Here is a 24649-nt window from a genome sequence, read left to right as displayed (position 1 = left end):
ATGCGAAAAAAAAAAAAAAAAAAAAAAAAAAAAAAACGTGAAGTTGAAATGAGATTTCACATAAAAACTTTCATCATCAAAATTTGTTTTCAAGTAAAGAGAAACCAAATTCTATTTAGATTATCTTTACAAGATATATGAATGTTTTGTCGATTTTTTTACATAGAAAAATCAATATTGATACGATTCATTCGTATTTGTTCTATTTATTTTCAAACAAAATACGCTTATTAATCCCTGATTGACAAAAGTATTGTGGTTATTATTTTACTTAAAATTATTACAATAGAAAATAAAATTTCCAACATGTCTTTCATACAGTGTATATTTCGTGACGTCAGAGATTAGAGAAGTACATAGATCACTGATTATTGATGAAAGTATAATAAATTTTATTCAATATTTCAAATTCAAATTATTTGCGGTGCTTACTAACTATAACCGAAATTAAGTTATAATTTTTTTCTAGTAGAATAAATACACCACTTTACTAATGGCCTGGTTCAAAACGTCCTTGTCCCTAATGAATTTTATTTTTACGCTCAATATGAGTAGAAGTTCTCTGGTACTAAGTCTCAACCAAATACCCAACAAAAGAGTAACAATTTTAAACCGAACTCTCGACCATCTTTTTTTAAATGTAAATACCATTTTGAATTCCTAAATTTTTTTATAACTATTTTTACGGACATCTTTTAAATGCACATGTTTTTGTAATCTTATTGATGTGCTGATTGCATAAGGAGCTATTCGAAGTGGGAATAACGGTACATTATATGCAGTAGGGAAAAAAAAATCACAAACTCTAGTGAATAACACTATCAGCCAGAAATGATCACCATTGATATGAAATTTATGGAGATTTTTTTTTTGGATTAAAACTGTTGACCAATCATTAACATGATCAGACTCAATCTGTCCAATCCGGTTCATTTTGTCAATAGGAATCGGTCGATTTTTAAGGAACATCCCTTTTGAGCAGAGCACTTGATGAAACCCTTTCTCAGAAAAGATCCCATAAACAGTTCAAACAGTTCCCTATATCCACATACAATAGTTCCCTATATCCACATACAACAAAGCTCTTCCTTTGTAACACACAAAGATATAAGGAGATAACAGACACTCATTCTAACACTATAAAAAAATAGGTGATCCTGCATCATGAGATTTAATCAAGGAAGGGAAGGAAATATGATTGGCCGGAGAAATAAAAGGCTGTTTGGAGAAGCATGCTAAATTCCAAGAATGAGGCAAAAGAAATAAACGAATGAATTAAAATAATAAAAACAGCGGGAGGAGTTATTCATTTCCCTGTTCGAATTACTGAATCGCTGCATATCATTATTATTGGTGTTATGGTTATTTTCGTTGTATCGGTCAAAGCATTCGAAACTACGAATGTTGTAATTACTCGAGACTCTTTCGATATTTATGGTCTTCGATACTAGGATCGAAAGAATAGTTTACTATAAGCACAAGCTGTTGACAATACTTACAGAGTTAAAAGATATAAACTAATATTTCTTTATTTATTTTTCAAAAGACTTCACTTACACTTAAAAAGACATCTTAAAAATTGAATGTTATTGAAAGAATGATTATTTGAAGCCGATTTAAGTGCACTGTCAATAGAATATAGCTAAACAAGTTGCATCAAGTTGTTTAAGGCTTAGCTTGATTCTATCAATCATAGAATTTTACATGGCACGATTTTTTATCATGTAATTTACATAAAGAGTGCAATATTAAAAACATTATCTCTCTGCTCTATTTTAAGAGGAATATTTTTATGGGTTAGAGTCTTAGAGGTCTCGCCGTTTTATCTAAAACTACCAAAATTGGCATTTTAAAAAGTGGAAAAACGCGCCTAAAAGCAATTTTTTTTTCAAAACTTTAATAATAATTTTAATTAAATTAAAATAAAACTTCATTTTGACATTTTCTGCCATATTTTTCGAAAATATTATTGTACTCAAATTATTTTTAAGTATTTTTAAAATTCAAAAAAATATCTTTTTATCGATACAAATTTTGATGTAATTTTTGACTAGATTAAAATAGTCTTCTCCTGGAATGTTTTCTATATTATAAATGAAGCCACAGTTCTTTTCATTGTTGTGACTAATATTTTAACCTGGTTTAACTTTCTTGTTTAGCAAGTATAGAAGCAGTCTTGTTATTGTTAAAAATTTCGAACTCAAGATTTCAAAGAATCTTCACGTTTCAAACCTCCATGAGTCAAAAAATACAATATTGGCATTATGTCCATCTGTCTGTAAGCAAGATAATTAAAAAATGCTTTGAGCTAAACGGCCGAAATTTGGTATAGGGAATTATAACCAAATGTGTAGATTTCTATAAAATTTGAAACAAAATTATACGCTGGAAGTGTGTATGTCTGAGTACAATTGAATATGTTAATTAAAAAACGTTAAAGGCTAGATGGATAAAATTTGGTACACAATTCTTGTATCTAATTTTAACATGAAATCCATCTGCCGGTCTGTTTTTTCGCATGCATGCTAACTCAACAACTCGTCATTGGAATGACTTAATTAATTTCAGTATGCTATCCTATGATTACAACTGTAATTCTGTGTTTATTATTATTTTCATTTGATCAGGAGAAAAGACATTCCAAATACATACTGGCACGGTAAATTCGGTAAAAATGATAGTAGAAGAAAACCGAAGAAGCCACAGCTGTTTTCTTTGAGGAAGACAGGATCAAAGAAGGAATAATTTTATTAAATTTTCCGGACAAATTTTCTAATTAAAGACCCTTTAAGAATGTATCTTTTATATTCTCAATATACCTTGAATTTAATTGAATTTCGAGCAAATATTCTGTTTATTTTCTTACCTTGTTATTATCATAATGTAAAGGGATTGCACGATAAAAATTACTCAAAAAATGAAAAGAGCTAGATAAATAAAATTTGGCATGTCGTTTCGTTACAATAAAGCTGCAGATCTCGATTAAATTGTGAATTAATCCTTTAAAACGTCATTTTTTTCTAGTCATGGTATATTAAAATATTTCTAATTGAGATTCATTTAAGAAAAATGATTCATTTTTCTCATTAAATTAAATTAAATTAAAAATTAAGTAACAAATCAAAACAACATTTTGTGTGAGATAAGAAACTGAAATAAGTAAGTTTCTGCTTTACTTAAAAATTTGTTAGAACTTATGCCAACCTGCATAAATTCATGCAAAGATTGAGGGTGACCCTTGAAAAAGTCTTCAGGTCGGATTTATTTTTATTTGGTTTACTTTTTTTGGTTTAATTTGATTTTTCCTATTAACTTGATTTTATTACTTTTGTTTTAATTCATCTGTGTGTTCAGAAGTATCTGCATTTGCGCTCTCTAAATACTATGAAGTTTTTCCTGTTCCTTTTTTGGTTTTTGTTTGAATAAGGTATAATTTTTAGTTGCGATCCCAAAACTATGTCGTTTCACTTTCAAACTATTTCTTACTATATATATATATATATATATATATATATATATATCCATTTATTAATGTATTTGCTTCCGTATATACAAAATATATAAAAAGAAAAAAAAGTGCAATAGAAGAATTCAACATTGAGATTGTGATTATACTTCACGTTTCAGACTATCCCGAGTCCAAAATATACATTTTTGCTAGGATACGATACACTACGCTTTGAATTAAATGATGAATTACAGTATCTGACATTCATACAACATTTGAAATCTTCAAATTTAGAACGAAATCCCTTCAGAGGTAGTTTATTTAAATACAAATTCTAATGGGAGTGGTCTCCTAAAACTTTCTCACATAATCTCTAATCAACTTGTTTCGGCAGAGAAAGCTTTGCATGATATTGGCGTATAATAGTTACGAAATATTAACGTTTGGCATGAATTTGGCATTTTTACTGAATGCAGCGTATCACTGGCGAGTTTTTGAGGGATTAATCCACAGCATGTGGTTAACAGTATCCGAAAACCGAATTTGTGTTTTAGACACATTTTTTTCAATCGATTTAAACTAAAATTTGAAAGAAAACTACAATTGTAGTAAAAAAAAAAAATATCATGCCTAATTTAAATACATTTAAGTCTTTGCGTTTGTAAATTGCCGCGCTTACATGTTTCTGAAAGTACAGACCGACAGACAGGCAATCCATAGATGGTTTTGTCTCACACTTTGCCAGGAGTCTACACTATAGATATTAAATCTATGCATCGAATCTTATTCATCTAGCCATCTGCCTTTTGTAGTTATCGTGTTAACATAAATCGGACAAGCGGACTTACTCTAAACGGAATTTAGACAAAATTCGATAGAAGTCTGCATATTTGGTATAAATACCTTATACCAAATTTTAGCGGTCTAGCTCAGAGCGTTTTTCAGCTATCTTTGTCACATATAGACAGACGGGCATTTTCTAACAATTTATTTTGTGAACCCAGGAATGTCTAAAAAGTGGAAATTCATCAAAATCTCGAGTTCGAATTTTTTGACGATTGCTACATTCTCTCTATACTAAAAGTACGAGAAAGTGGAAAAGAAACAGTGACTACAGAACGGCAGATAGATAAAATTTAATTTGAAGGTTTAGCATCTAATGTGTAGATCTGTGCCCAATATTCAGTTCAATTTGTCAAGGATGAATTATTGCGTTTACATTCTGTTGCATGTAACCGCGATTGTTCAATAAACAGAATGATTTTGATGATTGAAATCTGTATTCTATTGCATTACTAAATTGCAGTTTCATTTGAACAGGTTAATAGAAAAGCATCCCAAATGCATACTCGATTATCTTCGCGATATTGTAACGCTTATATACGAAATTCTGAACATTGAATATCCGAGTACTCCCGGCCTTGCTCAAAGTTTCCAATCTTTATTAGTGGAAAAGGGCTTAACAGTTTTATTAGCGTGCGAGTACTCGAGAATGCTTAAAAATCACGGTCGCTAGTTATTAAGGCAATTAACGCTATCTTTAAAATTCGAACCTTCCAAATCCTTAGTACGAGATCGATTAATTTCAAAATTACTGCAACTATTCTTTTCCATAAGCATTCTTTTCTTCTCGCCGTGAAACTGTTTCCGCGATAAATGACTGCAAAATGAGTTTTAAAATTGATACACTGTTATTACGTACCACACATTAAAAATACCTTGAACATGTTTTACTACACCTGAAATAAAAAAGCATCCCAATAGAAGTAACTTCTTTGTACACTGTCTACCAAAAGTAATTGGACACCTTTAATAAGAGAGATTAACACACTTTATTCATATTCAATAATTAATAGAACTTCCACCGTAGACAACTACAGCCTTAATCCTCCGGACTTGCTTTCCACAAGTGTTTGGATGAGGGACAGTGGCATTTCCCTCCACTCGGCTAGGTGAAGACATGCAAGTGTTTCCACCGATTTTGGACATTTGCTGCACACCTTAACTCGGCGATCCAACTCATCTTGGAGGACTTCTGTAGGATAGAACTCTGGTCCCCGGACAGGAGCCACAGTGGCTTGGTGGTAAGATCTTGACTTCGGAATAGGAGGGTTTCAGGTTCGAGACCTGATTCCATCAAAGAACCGTCGTCAATGTATGTTAAATCCGTCGGGGTTAAATGTCCTCCTCCTGGTATGGCGTGGAAGTTTGGAGGTGTTGTCCTCGTCATCTGACCTTGTATCAAAATTACGGGTTCCACCCCAAAATAGCCCCAGTGGTGCTTTAAAACAGGACGTTAATATAACTGAACTAAACTGGTCCATGGGCAGGCCAACGCAGTCGGTTCACCCCATTGTCTTCATACCAATGCATGGTGGTCCTCGCAACATGACCAGTGGTGTTATCATCCTGGAAATGACAATGATCCGACCTGTAAAGCACGTTGTCTAGAATAGTAAAGTAGGACTTGGCGTTGAGCTTACCATGAATTGGGATCAAGGCTTCCAGTACTCTCCACAAGAAACATCTCTCGACACTAATTCCACCTACATCAAACTTTATTGTAAGCACAATGCACTCTGTGTATAGGGCGTTCTCCCTGCGCAAACAAAACCCATAATCTGCCATCCAACTGGCTGAAATTAAACTTTGATTCATTACTCCAGAGAGCCCGTTTCCACTCATCTATGGTCCGATTTCGACGTTCTTGGCACCATCTCAGCCGATGCAGCGTGATCTGGTATTTTGGAATCAAAAGCTGACGGGCAGCAGTACGGCCATAGAAACCAAGCAAATGCACTTCCTTGTGGAAGGTATTTATCGAAACAGTTCTGGGGGCTTACTGGAACTCCTGGAGTACATGGGCCGTCAGCTTGTTGCGGTTTTCCCAAATTTCTTTGTACACCACTTGTCGATCTCCATATTAGTTTCGTGGGTCACACCAGTTGAAGCATATTCTAACAATCACCTTCCAGCTTCAAAAGAGGTCGAGAAGTTCGAAATGCATTAATTCCATGGTTGGTCGATTGCGCTTGATTTTATGACACATGAGCCATATCTAGCCATATTATGCCAGATTCCAAAATCGCCATGAATTCCACGAAATTAGGAATTCTTCTTCAAGCAATTTACATTGCTCATTAATCAAAGAGTGTTTGAATTAATGTGGATTCCCATTAATAAAAGGCTCTTCTCACCTTTTAACTGGATAAAATATTGAATGCAAAACGAATTGAATATAAGTTAATTACTTGGTTAACAGGTTAACCATTGTGGGTTAACCTGTTAATACGTATACTTATTGTAAAGCTATATTTAGTTAGAGCGACTGCTGATTGCAACAGGAAATCATGTAACCCTATCAAAATTACGTCACTGTTTGTCTCCGAATCAGCTTCTGTGGCGTACTCGTTTATTGGTGGGGCTGAAAATGACGCAGTTGCGATGGAATCACATGACTTTCTACTGCAGTCAGCAGTGGCCACAATATAAACCACAAATAAAATCTCAGAAAATAATTTTAATTGTAAATCCAAAAAACTGTAAACGTTTCTTTATTTAAAGATATAAAATGCTCCTTTGTCAGTAGTTTGTATTTAAGTAAAATTTGGCATACAACACTTTAGTTATTTTAAGCGTTTTGGGTGAGTTGAGCATATCTGTTTTTTAAATTTTTTCTTATCAGAATTTGAGTTTTCATTGGAAATATAAAAAGTATTTCGCTTTTAACATTAGCGACGTTTGCAATCGAAATGTAAAATTATTTGTCGACACTTTTCTACTCTTAATATCATTAAAAAAAAATTCTAATAGCAATTACAATTTAAAGATTTAATTCAATGTATGAGCTTTAATCGTAATTAAAACAATTTTCTGTGATAATTTTAAAACTCCAACGTATTTGTATCGCGTTTAAATTTATGTGGAAAAGATCATGCTTAGCCGAATTTGAAACAATTATTAGATTCTAAATTCATGGACAACAAGTTTTACTTTTCTTTCTTTCTTTTTTTTTTTTTTTTTTTTTTTTTTTTTTTTAATTTCTTAACTTACAAATCTAGGTAAAGTTTGTGCAAGAAAGAAAAAAAAATCCAGGATGATTTAAATTAAAAAATCAAGATCACTTGAGTTGGTTTCGTAATTGCTTGTTAAATCGTAAATTTCGTATCGAAATACTGCTATTGAAATAAAATACTTATTGGTACAACACGTTACTTTTTTTTATGAAAAGATAACTCGGACTCGCTAAAAAATAATTCAAATATGCAAAGTTCCTGCTTGTTCAACCGCTTCATTTTTGCACTAATTTCTTTGGTTTTTTTTTTTTTGTTCTATAATTATTGGAAAAACTTATCTTTTGAACTTTTACTTCTTAAATAAAATTTAACCAAATTTGTATGGCCTGTGTCAGTTTTACTAGGCCAATTTACTAGGGAAATTTCGAATACTAAGTCTCTGTACACCGAAAAATATGATTCAAAAATATGAATATGTGAGTAAATCGATTCTTCGTAGTTTTAAGTAAGCTCAAAAATATGGTTAAAATTTTGTTGTTATTCATAGCAAAATGAATGCAAAATTTTTGCTATCTTACGGCTTCTACAATAATCATTATCTAACAAGAACGTGAAAATGATGTGTCCTTCAGAATGATGATTAAGAACCGAAGCTGTAGTGCAAAGAGTGAATACGACTTATTCCTCAAAATTAATTAGGGAATGAAAAAGCAGACTTAGCATAAAATTCTGACACTGGTTCTGTAGCATATTTAGAAATGTACATGCTAGTAATTTTTGATAAATAGTTTCGCATTAATTCTTTAATTGCAAATAAGAAAATTCATTATAAATGAATAACGAATTAATCATAAATAATGTATAATCTTCCTTAAAATTTTTACATAGGAATTTCCCAAGGGAGTTCCGGAAAGAGTGATCAGAAGACAATCTCATTATTAGATTATCTTTAACTTATTCATTTAAAGATAGGTTTTGGAAATTGCTGTCTATGTTTACTCCGAATTTCAATTGATTTAAATTATAATTTATATCTGTTATAGAAAACAGCATAAACATTTCGAAAGCTTTAAATTTTTCAACTAATTTAGCAGATTACCTATGACGTAATATTTTAAATTTTCTTTGAAGTCGATGAAAATCGATTCATGTTTAAGTTTCCAAACAAAATAAAATTATAAAAATTATCATTACGATATAATAACTAAATAAAATAAATTCTTGTAATATTAAACCAGCAGGAGTGGTCTCTTTAAAAGTTTCTCGTATACTCTCTAATAAACTTACCACGCCAGAGAACATCTTGCTTGTCATTGATCTATAGTTATGAAATACTAAATTTATTAGTTAAATTTAGATATGAAATATTAAATTTGGCATGAATTTCGAAATTTTGCGGAATCTATCGTGTTATCCTTGGTGAAATTTTTGGCGATTAATCCCTGGTATGCAGTTAATAGTGCCCTAAAATCGAATTTGGGCTTTAGACATGTTTTTCCCAATTGAAGGCAACATAAATTTGACACAACTTCAATTGTAGTTACAAAATACCATACCTAATTTGATATATTTAAATTTAGGTTAAGAGTTTCTGAATTATCGAGCTTGCATGTTTATGAAAGTACGGACCGACCGACCGGCCGACCGACAGACAACCGTAATTGGATCTGGCTCGAAATTTGACAGGTGTCTACAATACAGATGTTAAATCTGTATATCGAAATTTATCTATGATTCTTTTCGTTTTATAATTATATTAAATTTTCGAACAGTCAGACCGACGAAATTCCTGGGAACAGATTTACTCAATAGTCTAAAGAAATCTGCAAATTTGGTATAAAGACTTATATCAAATTTCAATCATTTAGCTCAAAACATTTTTGAGTTGTCTTTTCCACAGACAGACAGAGGGGTATTTCCCCAAAAATGCGTTTTTCAAACTTGGGGAGATTAGTCAAAATCTCGAGTTCGATTTTTTTGATTACTATATTATCTCTATATTGTAATACTATATTGTAATAATATACTATCTCTATTTTTTTTATTACTATATTATCTATCTATACACATAAAAGAAAGGGAAGTATTAAGACGATGGAAACGACAATAAAAAATATTTAGTCAACCGCTAAACGTTTCTTTCTCATGTACTGATTATAGTTTCACAATTAAGTTTCGATGTGGCTTTTGTATTTGTCCTTTGGTGTTTTGCATCTTGTATATTTCAAATCCCTTCCTTTCCACTCCTGTAGATTTGAAGCGAAGCTACACTTCTTCTGAAACATTCATTGGAAAGGATTTACTGCATTTTCACATTTTCCTTCGTCAGATCTTGTTTTGGGATAAAGCCATGAATACCGCAGAGGTAAGAAATTCGTTTTTGAAAGTAATATTATTGTTTTGACTAAAAAATGTCAAGTCTGTCTAGTTCATCTTATTATATAGCTTCTGGTCGGTGTCGTAGTCGCTAATAGTCATTGAATCAATAAATTTTAAAATAAAATTCTTGTTTCAGTGTAGTCGCCAATTTGTCAGTTCAATCGGTTTGCTGTGGTCGATAGGACCGTCGTAGACACTTCTTGCAATATTGTTCTTGTCTATTGCTAGAAATGTCTGAAAGAACCTTAACACTTTACCGACCGGTAGCGGTTCGAACATACTATGCCATTTCACCGCCGGATAATCCGTCGAATAATCGACGACCGGTTGGTAAGCGCTGAGAACAAAACGTCGATTAATCGACGGCCGGTCGGTAAAGTGTTAATATATCATAAAAATGGGATGTTAAAGCAATTATAACGAAAAAAGGTGCTTAGTTTTCTTCTTCTGACGTGTGTGTGACGGGGTGAGGGAGAGAAAGAACTCCCTCGAAAATAATCGTAAGAATTTCAAACCTGGCTTGAAAAACGTTACAGTAAAATTTATAAATTAGTCTTATGAATCCAACAAACCAAATGAATACGAATGCGTAATATTAATGCGCTGAAATTCTATCTACTGTTAAACTATCCATGTGTTCAACATTTTACCAGAAATCGTGAATTATTTTGGAATTTTAGTCGATCATATGAATGGAGTTGGAAAATCTTTGGAACAATTTTACATGGATTTCCGAACAGAATGAATAATCTTGGAGGAACGGAATTGCCCTCTTTCGTTTTTTCGTATGCGAAATGTATAAAGAGTTTGTGTAATCTTCTGAAAAGAGATCAACGCATCTCCGCGTTTAAAGCTTCCTTAAGTTAAAACAGAGGAAAAAAGTTTTTTTTTTAATTATGTACGCATTCTTTGTTTATGAATAAGTTTCAAATATCTTGACCTAGATAAATGAAATTTGGTATGACGTCTCTACATCAAGTTTATAGATTTCTTTAAAATTTTGAGTGAGATCTGTAGATGGAAAGTTTGTCATTATGTCCAAATGCAAATAACATGATAACTACAAAACGCGAAGTTAGACAAATTTAGTGCACATTTTTAGCATCGTAATTGTGCATTCATGTCAAATTTTGAACCTAATCCGTCTAAAGGTTAATCGCTTCTTGATATGCGCACTCGCCTGCATAAAAACGCACAACTCACTCAGATAATTTGGTTTATGGATGCTTTGCTCTGGCAGCTATGGTATCGTCCTCGTGATCTGACGGCTGATCAGAATTACGGAAGATTCGTTCCGAAATTGCCCTGAATATAATCAAACTGATTTAAACTTTATTGAACAGCCATAAGTCATTGTTGCCTTCTATCAAATTATGAGTAAAACTGATTTTAAAGAAGAAACGCTTATTTGAGTGTTAAAGACAAAGCTAAAACTCTTTACGTGTATAAAAATTTCAGTGAAGGAGTAGATGCAGCACAACGGTTGTAAAATTGTAAATTTCATGTTTTCTTTGTGAAATTATGAAAAAATCCAGTTTTTTTATGGGGGGAAAAAAGCAAAAACTGTTGATTCTTGCAGGAACAGTTGAAGAAAGGCCTCCAACGAGTGGCGAAATGAATCAGGCAGTAGATATTTCAACACGCAGTATGCAGCATTATTCAAGGAAAATGATAATAAAAACAAACAAGAATGATATGCAAGCGAATTATTCTTAAACAATTATCTATAAGCATCAATTAATGAATCTTTAATTATTTTTGAAGTAAATTAAAATGACCTCGTGGTAAGCGATTCCCCCCCCCCCCTTCCTTTGATGCGATAAAAGTAGATGATTTTACCCAACTCTAATAAAGTTGTCAAAATTTATAGGACTGGTAATGATGACTTTAAGAGGAAGCTTGGAGTCCGATTTAGAGGGGATGTATCATGGAGCTCTTGAACTCGAGGTTCTTAACCTCCAGACTGAACAGGTGATATGGGTTTTCATAGTGCCGTGAGACGTTAGTGTGATATTTATTTTCTTAACGATACGTAGATGTTACAAGCCATAAAAAGTAATAGAATAACGGTAACAAAGGTGAGGTCACTCAAGTTAAATGTTATTGTGTTAAAATGTTTGCTTGCAACATGTTATCGAGATTACTTAACATGTGGTTATTTTAATAAGAGAATATTTTCTTGGAACTGTAAACAAATGGAAGCTCTTTGTAGTTTATAGTCTGTAAATAAATGAATATAATGTACTACTGTATATTATTCAAGCATAAATTTAGCAAATCTCATTGGAAAGATAACATTTATATACTTTTATTCTGAATTATTATTATTCGTGAATTTTGATTTCAGTTTCAGATTGGTCGGAAATTTGTTGAAGACGCAATCTTACGAAATTTTTGGTTCAATGTCAGAGTTACCGTTGAACTTCTTCTTGCGTTTTTCTTCTTCATTGGTGTTGTAGCAGTGAAGAAACTTTTGAAATTCTTTAAAAAAAGCATTCTTATCTTTAAAAAGATACTCAAATGCTTCTATTCAATCGTTCGAATGTTATGGAGAAGCTGTATCTATCTCTTTCATCGAATTTTACTTTTGGAATATTTAAAATAGTGAACTGTTCTGCTATGCAAGTCTCCACAATTGCTTATAATTTCAACGGAATCGATTCTACAATTGAATGTTTTAATCCCAATTTTGCTAGATTTTGAAAATTTATCGCCCGTCGAAAGGATGAGCTTTTTGAAGTTTGTATATAGATCATTTATAAGATGGCTCTACCCGAGATTTTTGTTTGAAATCGTATTTTTTCTAGATCTATTCCGATTATGTCAATTTATCTTCTCAGGATTAATATTTCAGTTATCTCATAATATTAAATTATATTTTTAAATTTAGAAGGAACAAAGAGTAAGTATTAAACAGGAATTGAAAAGAATTATGGCTATTGTAATTCAATATCTTATACTATCTATCTTGTTGCTATAGTTTGAATAGTCCATTTAAGGATGAAATGAAAAAAATATATATAATTAAAAAAAATGTAATGTTTAATAATTCTTTTTCACTAGAAGTGGATGACATTTGTAATTAAACACTATTGTTTTTTAAAGGGAATTTCTTAAGATATTCACCTTGCTGTTGCAAATTTGTACAAAGCTATATGCTTTTTGCGATCTGTTTATACATGAAATGTTTGTTTTGATATAACTGATTTTAAAGTGTTCGTATATTTTGAAATTTCTTGTGATTATGTCGAGCTACATGGATAGGCTCTTTTAATGTACTTTCAAAGCTCACCTAATGCATCCTCCCAGTGAATGTAAATTTTTTTTAATCTTATTATTGGCATTATGAAGTTCTTATTTGAATTGAAATCAAAATGGGATAAAGTATTTTAAAAAATAAGCAGTAGTTTAAAATGTAAGCATTCCTTTGCCAATTGATTATAAATCGATGCTTCTCGGATAATTAGAAAACTTCATTATTTTCTTAGATATGTAGATGAACAAAAATTCCTTTGTCTTAATATTTCGATGATTTCGATAAAGAAAATATCATTCATCATAAAATGTTTAGTATGAATCTTATTATTAATATTTTTTAAAAATGAGAATCTGATGCTTGTCATTTTGAATCTGTGAAAAATTCAGGTATCTATTTGAATTTTATGTGCGTTTTTATATTGGCTGGAAATGTTGTTAATTATGAATAATCGATTAATAAAAGTCGATTCATCACCTTTACCGTAATATATACATTATATTTTTGTATATAAAGCTTGTGGTATTGTTTTAATAAAAGCTTTTACTAGCAATGGTTATTATGCATTTCATTTGGGAACTATATAAACTCGAGGCAGTCCTCAAGGTACGCAGCTTTGACATATTTGACCGATAAAGATTTTTATTTCAATTCTAGTATAAATATGAACAGTGTTTTCTGAAGTCAAAAGTGAAAGGGCAAAAATAAAAATCGCACATTCTCTAATAAGTGTTATCCCTCTGCTCTTTCTCCGCTAAAAATTGTCCGAAACGTCTTGTATGGTACTGGCGGATAATCATTACGAAAAATTAATTTTGATGTAAATTTAGTATTAATGAATCTATCGTGGGATCCTTTCGAATTCCTTAGCGATAAATTCCTGGCAGGCGGTTAATAATAAAGGAGAATCGAATTTTTAGACGCATTTCTCGAACTGATAGAAATTAAAATTAGATTAACTGCAATTGTAGTTGGGAAATCGTATACCAAATATGATGCATTTAAATCTCTTCATTTCCATGCTTCTGACGACACGGTGAAGATAAACGGGTAACCTCTTTGTTGGATTTGGCTCAAAATTCGCATAATGTCTACACTATTGATGCTAAGTATGTGTATTGAATATTATCAACTTAGCTTTTTTCATTTTGTAGTTATCATGTTCATTATATTTGAACAACCGGAAGGACATTTTTCATTCGTTAAGTTTTCAGCAAAATCCATTCAATCTATAAATATGGTGTTATGAATATAGATTAAATTTCATCTGTCTAGATTGCAGCGTTTTTGAGTTATTTTTGTCATAGACGGCATTCAGACGGATGGACAGACAGAATGCCAAAATCAAAATTTTCTAACTCTGGGATTTATAAAGCGTGGATATTCGTCAAATCTCCTGCTCGATATCTTTTGACAGTTTCAATTCTTTCTCACCAAAGAGTGAAAACGAGGGTGTTCTGAAAGTGCGCTCGACATTAATGCAAATGAAAAAGTAATTTTTGTTTTTTCTGTAAAACGGCGTACAGTAAGTTCTTCTAAATAAAATTATACTTCCAATAATATGTTTTACTGCTCATTATTTCACAAAATTTATGTCTAATTACAGTTTTGCTTAGTCTTTGTTATGAAAATGAATCTGTGAGGAATCGACGTTATTCGGAACTGGCAGTAGCAGTAAATGACTGAAATGTACAATAAAATATAAATCCGCATTATAATTGCTGGAATTAGAAAAATATATAGTGAACTTTTTATAATGTGTTAACTATCAATTGTCTTAAGTGACGAGATGATTCGCCGGGAATGTGGTTTGCCTTTCATTTCAGTTAAATCGTTACACATTATTTCATAACCATGATTCTGTAGCTTGTCAGATATCAAAGCAATTTTATTTTATTGTTTTTTATATGTTACACTTATTATGTGCAAGAACTTTCTGAAGGAAAAGGTCAGAAGAATTAGCGTTTTCAATAACGCTGCGATGTCTTGTGTAGTCCCGTGATATCACAGTTTTCTAAAAAAAAACTCAATTGTCCCATTCACTCACTTCTAACTTTCTGGATATTGCATATTTTCTTTTCATGCATCTTGTAAAATGCACAGGTAGTAAATAGAATTCATCTTTCTCAACTTTTCAACAGTGGAATGAAATCATGTGATTAAATATTTAATGAAACAACGAAAAAGGGTTGAATCAGTTGTTCGAATGAAGGAAAAGTATATTTTAAAAAGATTACAGAAATTCTGGGAAGATCTGCACGACCGTTAAATAAGTATCATTAAAAAGATAATTTTAAAAAAATTGTAACTGGTGTAAAATTAAATTTTGTGCAATAATAATTTTGGAAATTATCCAAAATCTTCAACAGTCAGCCTAATTTTTAATTAAAATTCTTAACATTTTTTTTTTTTTTTTTTTTTTGAAAAATCGAACCTCGGAGCAGACTTTCACTATTTAAGAAATAAACGATCCAAATTTTATAATTGTAGAGAATCGTTGTTGGCCTTTCAGCGCCAAGGCACAGACTCACACATGCCCCCTCCCCCCCACATTTATCTTTATTATTAGTACAGACGTTGATAAATAATAAACTTAAATACAATAGAGAACTATTTTCAATTGTATGCTCTTTTTCTGAAGATAATAAATTTTTGACTTAATGGAAATATTTCAAGAGCATCTTTCGCACTTTTGTTTGGCAAAATTTTATTTACAATCTTAATTTATATGAAATTGATACTTTATTACAATTATTTATTTTGATAAAGTAAAATCAAAACTTTATTCAAGTCTTTATTTTCTCTCTGTGTTTAGTAAATAAAGTACCTTTAAAAATAACGATTCTGAGGGTCAAATTCATCAATAAAGTTTTGTTTAACAAAGCCTCTGTCGCAGAAAGAAATTGCTTTCCAAGCGATTTTTCACTTTCGGCGTTCAATATTAAATTTCCTTACAATATTTGCTTTTTAAGCTTATTTTAATACTTTGCATTGTTTACATTAAGCTTTAAGGAACATTTTTCGTTAATGGAAAGTAGAAGCAAATACTTGGTATTCAGTTTCTTAATTATTCCATTTTCTATTCATCAATCAGCCATATCAGTTATACGTGAATTATTTTTGTATAAATGGCTTTTAATTTGTTCGGTTACACCCTCAAAAATTGTTTTTTTTTTAAATGTTAAATAGGTCTAGAAAGTAAAGTGGTCAGTAGCTCATTTTGCTTATATTCTTAGTAGATTGTGGGAAAAAATATATACATTAAAACACAAGAATCGGTTTTATGTGAATAAATGTAAGCAAGTTAAAAAGTATACTTCTAAGAATTGACAAATACTCTCCATACCTCTTGAAATGAGCCACGGGATTTATGGAATTCTTAAAATATATATTCATTCTGGTTTTTGAATTATTTAAAAAGATATTTTAAGATTTAGATCTGAAAAATGAGAAATAATCCTTCAAGAAACTTACGAATGAACATACTGGATGCAACACGCATTCGAATTGAATATGGTTTAATGTGTGAAGTTCTAATAATGGAATCAATTTGCATTTACTTGATATTTGTCAAATATGCTAATTTTACCAAAGAATTTCATCTCTTAGCAGGAAAATGAACAGGTTTCACAGCACAGTCGTCTGCAATAAGTAATGAAGCTTTAATGTCAATCTTAATCTCATGTGACTATGGGGTCACGTGATTTGACGCCACACTGAAAATTCTGTTTCTTTTTAACTACAATATGATAATTTTGGACAGACTGCTATAGAATACAAAATTCGTAATATGAAAGTGTATGATATTTTTATTAGTAAATTCAAGATGAAAATCAAAGTATTTGGCAAGTTTTTCAGAATACGAGTCTATGCTTTTTAAGAATTTTTAAGAATATAGATCACAATGTATTAAGTAAAATGAAGAATTTGGGGAAAAGAAATTTTCACATAGTGGAAATAGAATTACATAAATATATTTAAAAACGCAAAAAACATTTTCTATACTGCACCATAATAAATTATTAAAATGAAGATTTATAAAATGTCTCAAGAACGAAAAGAATATCCCGTAATTCCCGCTCCATTGTGGATAATATTTCAACTACAGTGAAGAAGAAAAGGCACGTGTGCCCCCATTTTTCAAAGACTCTCCTCTTTTTATTCAGTTATAACATTCCATTTGTCTGCTGTATATTTGATATTGACAGCATCAATTTTTAAAGAATCTGTTTATTTTACAGATGACATTAACTGCGTCTCACTTAATTTTTTAATAAACTTTTTCACCGTGGTTTTGTGGTATTCTTTTTTGAAACAAAGGAGAAACATATGTCCTCGCTTGTTCCGTTAAATCTCGCATGAGAGTGTCAAGAAATATCAGCAAGAAATCTATAAGACAATTAAATAGGGTTCTATTTTTAATCTTTACAATGCATACAGCTCTTTCACTCGTGTATATTGATCATGTATATGAAATAGAAAATGCAATTTTGTTTTTACTTTTGGATACAGAATCTACGATGAGCGATATAGTGTGATTGTTAATTTCGTTTGCTCATATGTCTACATATCAAATTATGCGGAATTTCCATTAATATCTGCCTTTTCAACGTGTCTTCTCATTCATTGTTATGGACTGTTATTAGTCCCTTATCACCGAAATATAAAAAGAATGGATTTTGACAAAATTTCCACCAAATTTGTTGAAATAGTCAACGCCTACAATCAAATCGAACATAAACTACAACTTCCGAGAAATACTTTGACGAAAACGCTATTTTTCATGTTATTAATTGGTATTTTAGATTTATACTCGGCTCTTTCGTCTGCTTTGCTGTTAAAAGTTCACAATAAATATGTCATGGAATTGTGATGCAATGTTAACACAGGTATTATCATTATTTTATCTTTGGGATTCTTCAGTGTTAGAATACCGGAATATGCGATAGAAATAAAGGAAACTATTGGATTTTTGATACACAAGCATAAAGCAAAAAATTTAAACATTATAAACGAAACTTCTCTACTAAGTAGGATTGAGAAAAAAGATGTCTATCTGACAGCGTGCAGAGGACTCCACTTAAAAAGAGGGTTCATTCTCTCCCTTATACCCTTCTTCTAGGATCCCTTCTTACCTATAGATTATTGATTTCAAATCGAAATATTTATGTTTAGGTTAAAAGGAAAGCCCTAAATAGCTCTCATGCTACTTTAAAACAGGATTGAAATATGACTGAACTTCAATTGCACATCTTTTGTAAGCCTCACAAAATTTAAATATTAAGAAATGTGGAAAAAAGAGCTATTCAGAATATTAATTTCGTACCCTCTTTGAAAAGTGTGAGGTCAAAAATATTTCACCTGTCACGTCATTGATTTATCAGAGCACTTGAGTAGTTCATCATCTAAACGGAGGGGGGGGGGGAGGTGACTACATTGTATAGTTTCCCAAATCACTGATTCATTTGCCATTCATTTCGGAATATTTGCCCCGTAGCTTTTAAGAAACGGAGATATAATAAAAAAAGACAAATCATCGATTTCAAACATGATTTATTCGTTATTTTGACATACTTGGAAAGTTTGGTTGATGAAGTAATTTTCGTCCGTAAGTTGAAATAAAAATCGATTAGTTCGTTCGTATCTAGAAGACTTGAGTTAAATACATAAAATATTAAAATTTTTTAACGCAAAATCGATAATAACTATTAAATCTATCACGAACGCTCATGTATAAAGATAAATATATATCTAGGATGTTGTTTTCTTGTCAATATATTTGAAAAATTTTGTATGTTCGTTTTTGTATGACATAATCGAAAGCTATTAATTTGTATTACTAAATTATTTAAAATTGAAATCCGTCTTTCTTAGTTTGTTACCCGATAAAGAATCCAAGTACATGTCTTATCCGTCGAATTCGCTGTTGTGTGGAGTTTATTTTATATCAAAGTGCACCTCAAAATTATCTTTATGTTGAAGAGGTTAATTCAGATTCTGATGTAATATCAAAACTTACTAAGATGAATTTTTTTTCTATTTGTATGTGTACTATTTTTTAATCTAGCCATTTTTGGCGACTAGCATGTTTAGCCAAATAATTGACTTTTTAAGCGGTGAAGGACTTAGACTCGACTGCACAAAATTATTTTAAAACATATTATTTTATGCGAACTGAAAAACGTGGATTTAATTGAATAGGTCTACTACTAATTACTGGGGAGGAAATTAAAAAAATATATTCTATGAAATAAAAGAGGAAGTAAAAATCCTACTTCCCTACTATGTCCAAAGAGCACTTTTTAATCTTGATTTTAACGCTGGTTAAAGAACGCGAATGAGTTTTTGGATGGATCAGTTTGAATATTATCATAACATTGTTTCTGACTGACACTAAAGTAAATTTTAAATATTCACTGAGGCTGGTCTCCCCAAAACTTTCTCACAGATTTTCTAATAAAGGTGTTATTGTAGAGCATATTCTGCCTTGCATAGCGTTGACGTATAATAGTTACGAAATATCAACCTTTGACGTGGATTTAGTGTTTTTACGGAATCTATCCTGGAATTCGTAGGCAGGTTTTTGGCGATGAATCCCTAGTATGCGGTTAATAGTACACCAAAATCGAATTTGTATTGTAGATCCGTTTCCTAACCGATTGAAACAAAAATTTGTCACTGAACTGCACTTGTAGTCACAAAGTCACTTGCTAAATTTGATGCATTAAATCAGTGCATTTTTTTATTTATCACGCTTGCATGTTTTTGAAAGTACAGACCGACAAACAGTCAACTGATTGTTGAATGTGTCTCAAAGTTTGATGGGTGTCTACGCTAAGATGTGAAATCTATGCATCGAATTTTATCTGTTTAGTTCTATCCATTTTGTAGTTATGATGTTGACGTATTTGAATAGCACAACAGATAGACCACCCTTCTCCTTGAACGGAGTTTACTCAAAATTTGATAGAAACCTAAAAATTCGGTATAAAGTCGGAAAATGTATTAAAAGTAAAGAAAAGAATTGCTCAGAAATGAAATAGATATTATTGAAAAGGTAATTTTTTGAATTTTAAGTTAAGACAAAAACTATTTTTAGGAAATAATTGTTTTAGAAAACATGAACGTCAGTTTTCATAGGCCAGTCTTAGCGATTATCTATCTTGCAAAAGTTAAGCCTATTTTCGTCCTCAATTAAACTGAGTTTAACTCTTTTTCTAACATTTTGATTCCTTTTGCATATTCTTTTCTTTGATTCAATAGAGTTGTTAGTGACACAACAAGGCCTACATCCGAGAATTTCTAATAATATTTTGAAGATTCATTAAATAGTTGAGCGTAGTGTTGATTTAAGTAACCGTAGTAATACAATTGTAAAACGAAACAATCTTCTACTTGCCTATTAGTACAAAATATTGTACGATATTTCGACGATGTTGTTCGATGTTCTGAATGCTTGCCAATATGGAGAAAATATTATAACAATGTTGCTCGCCATTTTTTTGCTAATAGTGTTGTTTACATTTGACTGTTGCCATTCGACATTAAGTAACAAGAAAGATTTCTGCCATGCAACATACGTCAGTTTCATATATTTATATATAAATGTGAATACAATCGTTAAGATGTTCACCGTCATGATTACTGCTAGGGATTGCAATACCGGACCAAAATTTCAATACCGGTATTCGGTATTTTTTAAATTTAATACTGGGATACCGGTTTTAATACCGGTATTAGAAATTTTAGAAAAAGAAAGAAAACACTGGTGTTTCTTTGTTTTATTTGCCAGTTTTGTTAGAGAGTGTAAATATCACAAAAAATAATTTGTAACTTATAAATTATAACAGTATATAATTACAAAAAAGTAAAGAAGCCTCTTATTTATTTAAATCACAAAAAAAGTGTAAATATCACTATTCAGTTTGTGGTACTATTACAAATTTTTGAAATGTGATCTAAAAAAACATGATGCATCAGTTGTACTGTCATTAAGCCTGAAAAGTAATTTTGTGTAAAAATGACCAGCTGTCGAAAACGCTCTTTCGGCATCTACGCTAGTTTCACTATCTGAAAAATTAATTTACAGGTTTAAGTCGATTATTGCATTTTGGATTGGATTTTTCAGCTTCAAAAATCGTTCCATCATTAGGAGTAAACTGTTCCAACGTGTTTTAGAATCTAATATTAACATATATTCTGTTTTATTTTCAGTTAGTATATATTTTAGTAATATATCCTTTTTATGGGGAAATGTTTAAATATTTTAACAATTTTTCGAACTTTATAAATTATAGGAAGCAATTCTTGATAGGTTAATATTTCATCCTCATTAGCAATATCTTCTTCAACAATTACATTGTCATTATCTTCATTGTCACTCTCACTCTTACTCTTTTCAAAGTTGGAATCCGAAGTTTCTATATCCGCAGTATTTGGATTCTTCTGTTCTTTATATTTTTGATTCAATACATCTATTACTCCCAATTGAATTCCATGTGCATAGCACAACTGCTGATTTGCACCAATCAACTCTCCAACCTTTTTCATAATTGTTGCTCCATCAGTCGTTATGGATAAAATATTTTTTTCAGGAATAATCCATGCTTCGCTCATTTAGATTTAAGCAATTAATTAAGCCATTAATTAGCTAATTAATTTTGCCCGTTCGGGAGACATAAAAACAGAAACGTATACTATATTGCTATGTTTGCGATACCTGAACATATAATGGAGACAATTTTAAAAATTTCTAGTAAATAGCGAAAAACCGGTATTTAAACTTGTGAATACCGGTATTACAAAATTGTACAAATGGCTCAAAATACCGGTATTCGGTATCCCGGTATACCAGTATTGCAATCCCTAATTACCGCTATGATTTGGAACTCCTATCTTATTAAATGACTTATTCTGCACTATGGTTAAAAGATAGCAGTGAAGTGTCATGTAATTAGATAACAAGTATCAATCATAGGTGCAAAACAAATGGCACCAAAGGCTTTCAACTTGTCAATATACTTTTAGAAGTTCGATACAGAGAGAATTTTGTCGGATTCGTTCTAAATTGAAAAATGTATTTTTCTATATAATCATACAGTTTTTTTTCGATTTAAGCATTGGCGAAGTGAAATAAATAAACAAAACAACGAAGAAAAAGAACAAAAAATAATGCAATTCTTTATAACTTGGACTCTTGGTTATCTGAGAATACATTTTTCAATTTTAGGGCGAACATTTTTTTCATGAAGGTTCACGATTTTAATAACAATAACTTTACCAATTTTACAGATACCTTCATGAAATTTTTTCCTATATTTTTAACAACATTATCATTACAGTGTATCTTTTTCTAATTGGATTTTTTTAGCCGATATTCTATATTTTTTGAAATATTTTTGTAATTTCTTTATTTTACTGCTAGGAGCGCGATAATTTAATAAACTCAACGTAGTCACTTTACTATAGGTACACGTTACTTTCTTGGCTGTGCAAGTCGCCGTTTTGAATTTAAAGGGTTTAAAAGGCCTTTACCAATTACCTTGCATAATTCCTTATTATCACATGTTCTCTCTCGTTTTTACACTAAAGTAATGGTACATTATGAAAAAGTTTAGTCAATTTTTTCAACTCACTGATAATTAAGTTCAGAAAATATTGAAATAATTTATTGTTTTTATTATCTAAAAATATAATGTGCAAAATTACAGAACTTCTCCATATTTTGTAAAAAAAAAAAAAAATGACAAAATGTCACCTTTAGTAAAATGAGACATCTGGAATTAAATAATATCCAGTAAAAAATATTCTTGCAGAATTCATTAAAATTTCAGTTAATATGCTCTTAAAAAATTCTGTTTGATATACTGAATGCAAACTGTAAAGCTAAAGAAAGTTAATTTTTCAATCGCCAAATTTATTAAAGAGAAAAACTCATTATATTGCCAACAGCTTAACCAAATAGAATCAAGTTTTGTTAAGCGATAGTATGCCAAGCTGATATGAATATATGGAATTTTTTTTTTCTTTAGACGTGCTTGTCAATTTGGCTACTGTTTTGTTCCCATAACTTGAAAGGCCGATCAATGAGTGGTCAATTGTTAAAGAAGAAAATTTGCTTCAGTTACTTAGATAATCTATCGAAACGGATGGATATCTCTAGTTCATCCACACCAAGACATACTGAAATTCGAAATCTGAAAGCCATGGGCAACATTTATCAGAATTATAATGCATTATACTTCAAATTTTGTGACCACTGCAAATTTTGTAGACAGAATGGAAAGGTTGACCTTTGTGATAATTATTAATAATTTTTTTTTCAATTTGTTGGAATTCACATTGAGCATCCAACGTTTGTCTAGGGAAAGTTGCGAGTTGCAGTTTCGTGAATTGCGAAGAAAAACAAAATTTGAATAGTCACCATCACATTTTGAAACTCACTCAGAAGGAAATAAAACATAAAAGGTGTTCTTCACTTTAAAATTCTCGTTAATTAAAGTAATTGGTTACAAAATTATTTTGCGCCTTTCAAATATTTTATGTTTGCTTAGCAACGCAGCGGGTTAATATTGCTAATAAAATTTATAATACATTGACTTTTTCCTCAATTTTTTTTTGTGTTTTTACTGAAGAACCGTTTTGCCTCCTTTAGCATTTTTTATTTTCTCGTATATGAAGTTTAGGTTTAATAACCCTCAAAAAATTCGAATTCGAGATTTTGATAAATGTCCACGTTTTAGACCTCCCTGGGTTAGAAAAAACCTTTTTAGAAAATGTCCGTCTGTCTATCTGTGACAAAGATAGCTCAAAAACATTTTGCGCTGGATGAGTGAAATTTGGTATACGGTCTTTTTAACAAATTCAGATTTCTACCAAATTTTGAGTAAAGGAGGTTCAGAGGAAGTCCGTTTGTCCGGCTGTTAGAATATAAGTTAGCACAATAACTACAAAACGAAGAGAGCTAAATAGATAAAATTAGATACACTGATTTAACATCTTTAGTGTAGACACCTGTCAAATTTTGAGCCAAATTCAACAAAGAATTGGCAGACTCTGTACTGTTCTTCTCTGTTCGTACTTTCAAGAACAAGTAATCACAAAAATTCGATAACACAAATGACTTAAATATATAAAATTTGGTACGAGATTTTGCGATTACAAATGCAGCTTTGTGTCAGATTTTTGTCTGAATGGGTTTGAAAGAAGGCGTCTGAAACCTAAATTCGAGTTTTGTACATTAATCAACGTATACCAGGATTAATCGCCAAAGATCATTCGATAGATTCAGTAAAGATGTTAAATTGAAGCCAAATGTTAATCTATACTTATAATAAAGCTCAATGTGTGTGTGTGTTGGCGCTCTACAGGCCAGACCATTCAACCTACAGTTACCAAATTTGGCACGTGTATACCTTGGAGGCCGGGAATGTGCACCTGGGGGTTATTTTTTCGAATTTTTAATTATAATTTTATTTATTTAAAAATTAAGCGAAATTTTTGCGTGTTTCTGCTATAACTTCCGAAAATATTACAGCACAAAAAAGATTT

At 31.0% G+C, this 24649-nt stretch overlaps 1 long non-coding RNA gene across 1 annotated transcript; it reads left to right on the top strand.

The window, feature by feature from the left end:
- The first annotated feature begins 6982 nt into the window (after positions 1–6982).
- Positions 6983–13385, top strand: LOC129963627 (uncharacterized). Its single transcript, XR_008784001.1, has 3 exons — positions 6983–7092; positions 9717–9829; positions 12191–13385. It is a non-coding gene; the product is annotated as an uncharacterized LOC129963627 (long non-coding RNA).
- The last annotated feature ends 11264 nt before the right edge of the window (positions 13386–24649 follow it).

This window comes from Argiope bruennichi, chromosome 3, assembly GCF_947563725.1.
Source record: "Argiope bruennichi chromosome 3, qqArgBrue1.1, whole genome shotgun sequence".
NCBI lineage: Eukaryota > Metazoa > Arthropoda > Arachnida > Araneae > Araneidae > Argiope > Argiope bruennichi.
Note: the sequence above shows the minus strand (reverse complement) of the source record. Positions and strands in the feature narration are given on the sequence as shown.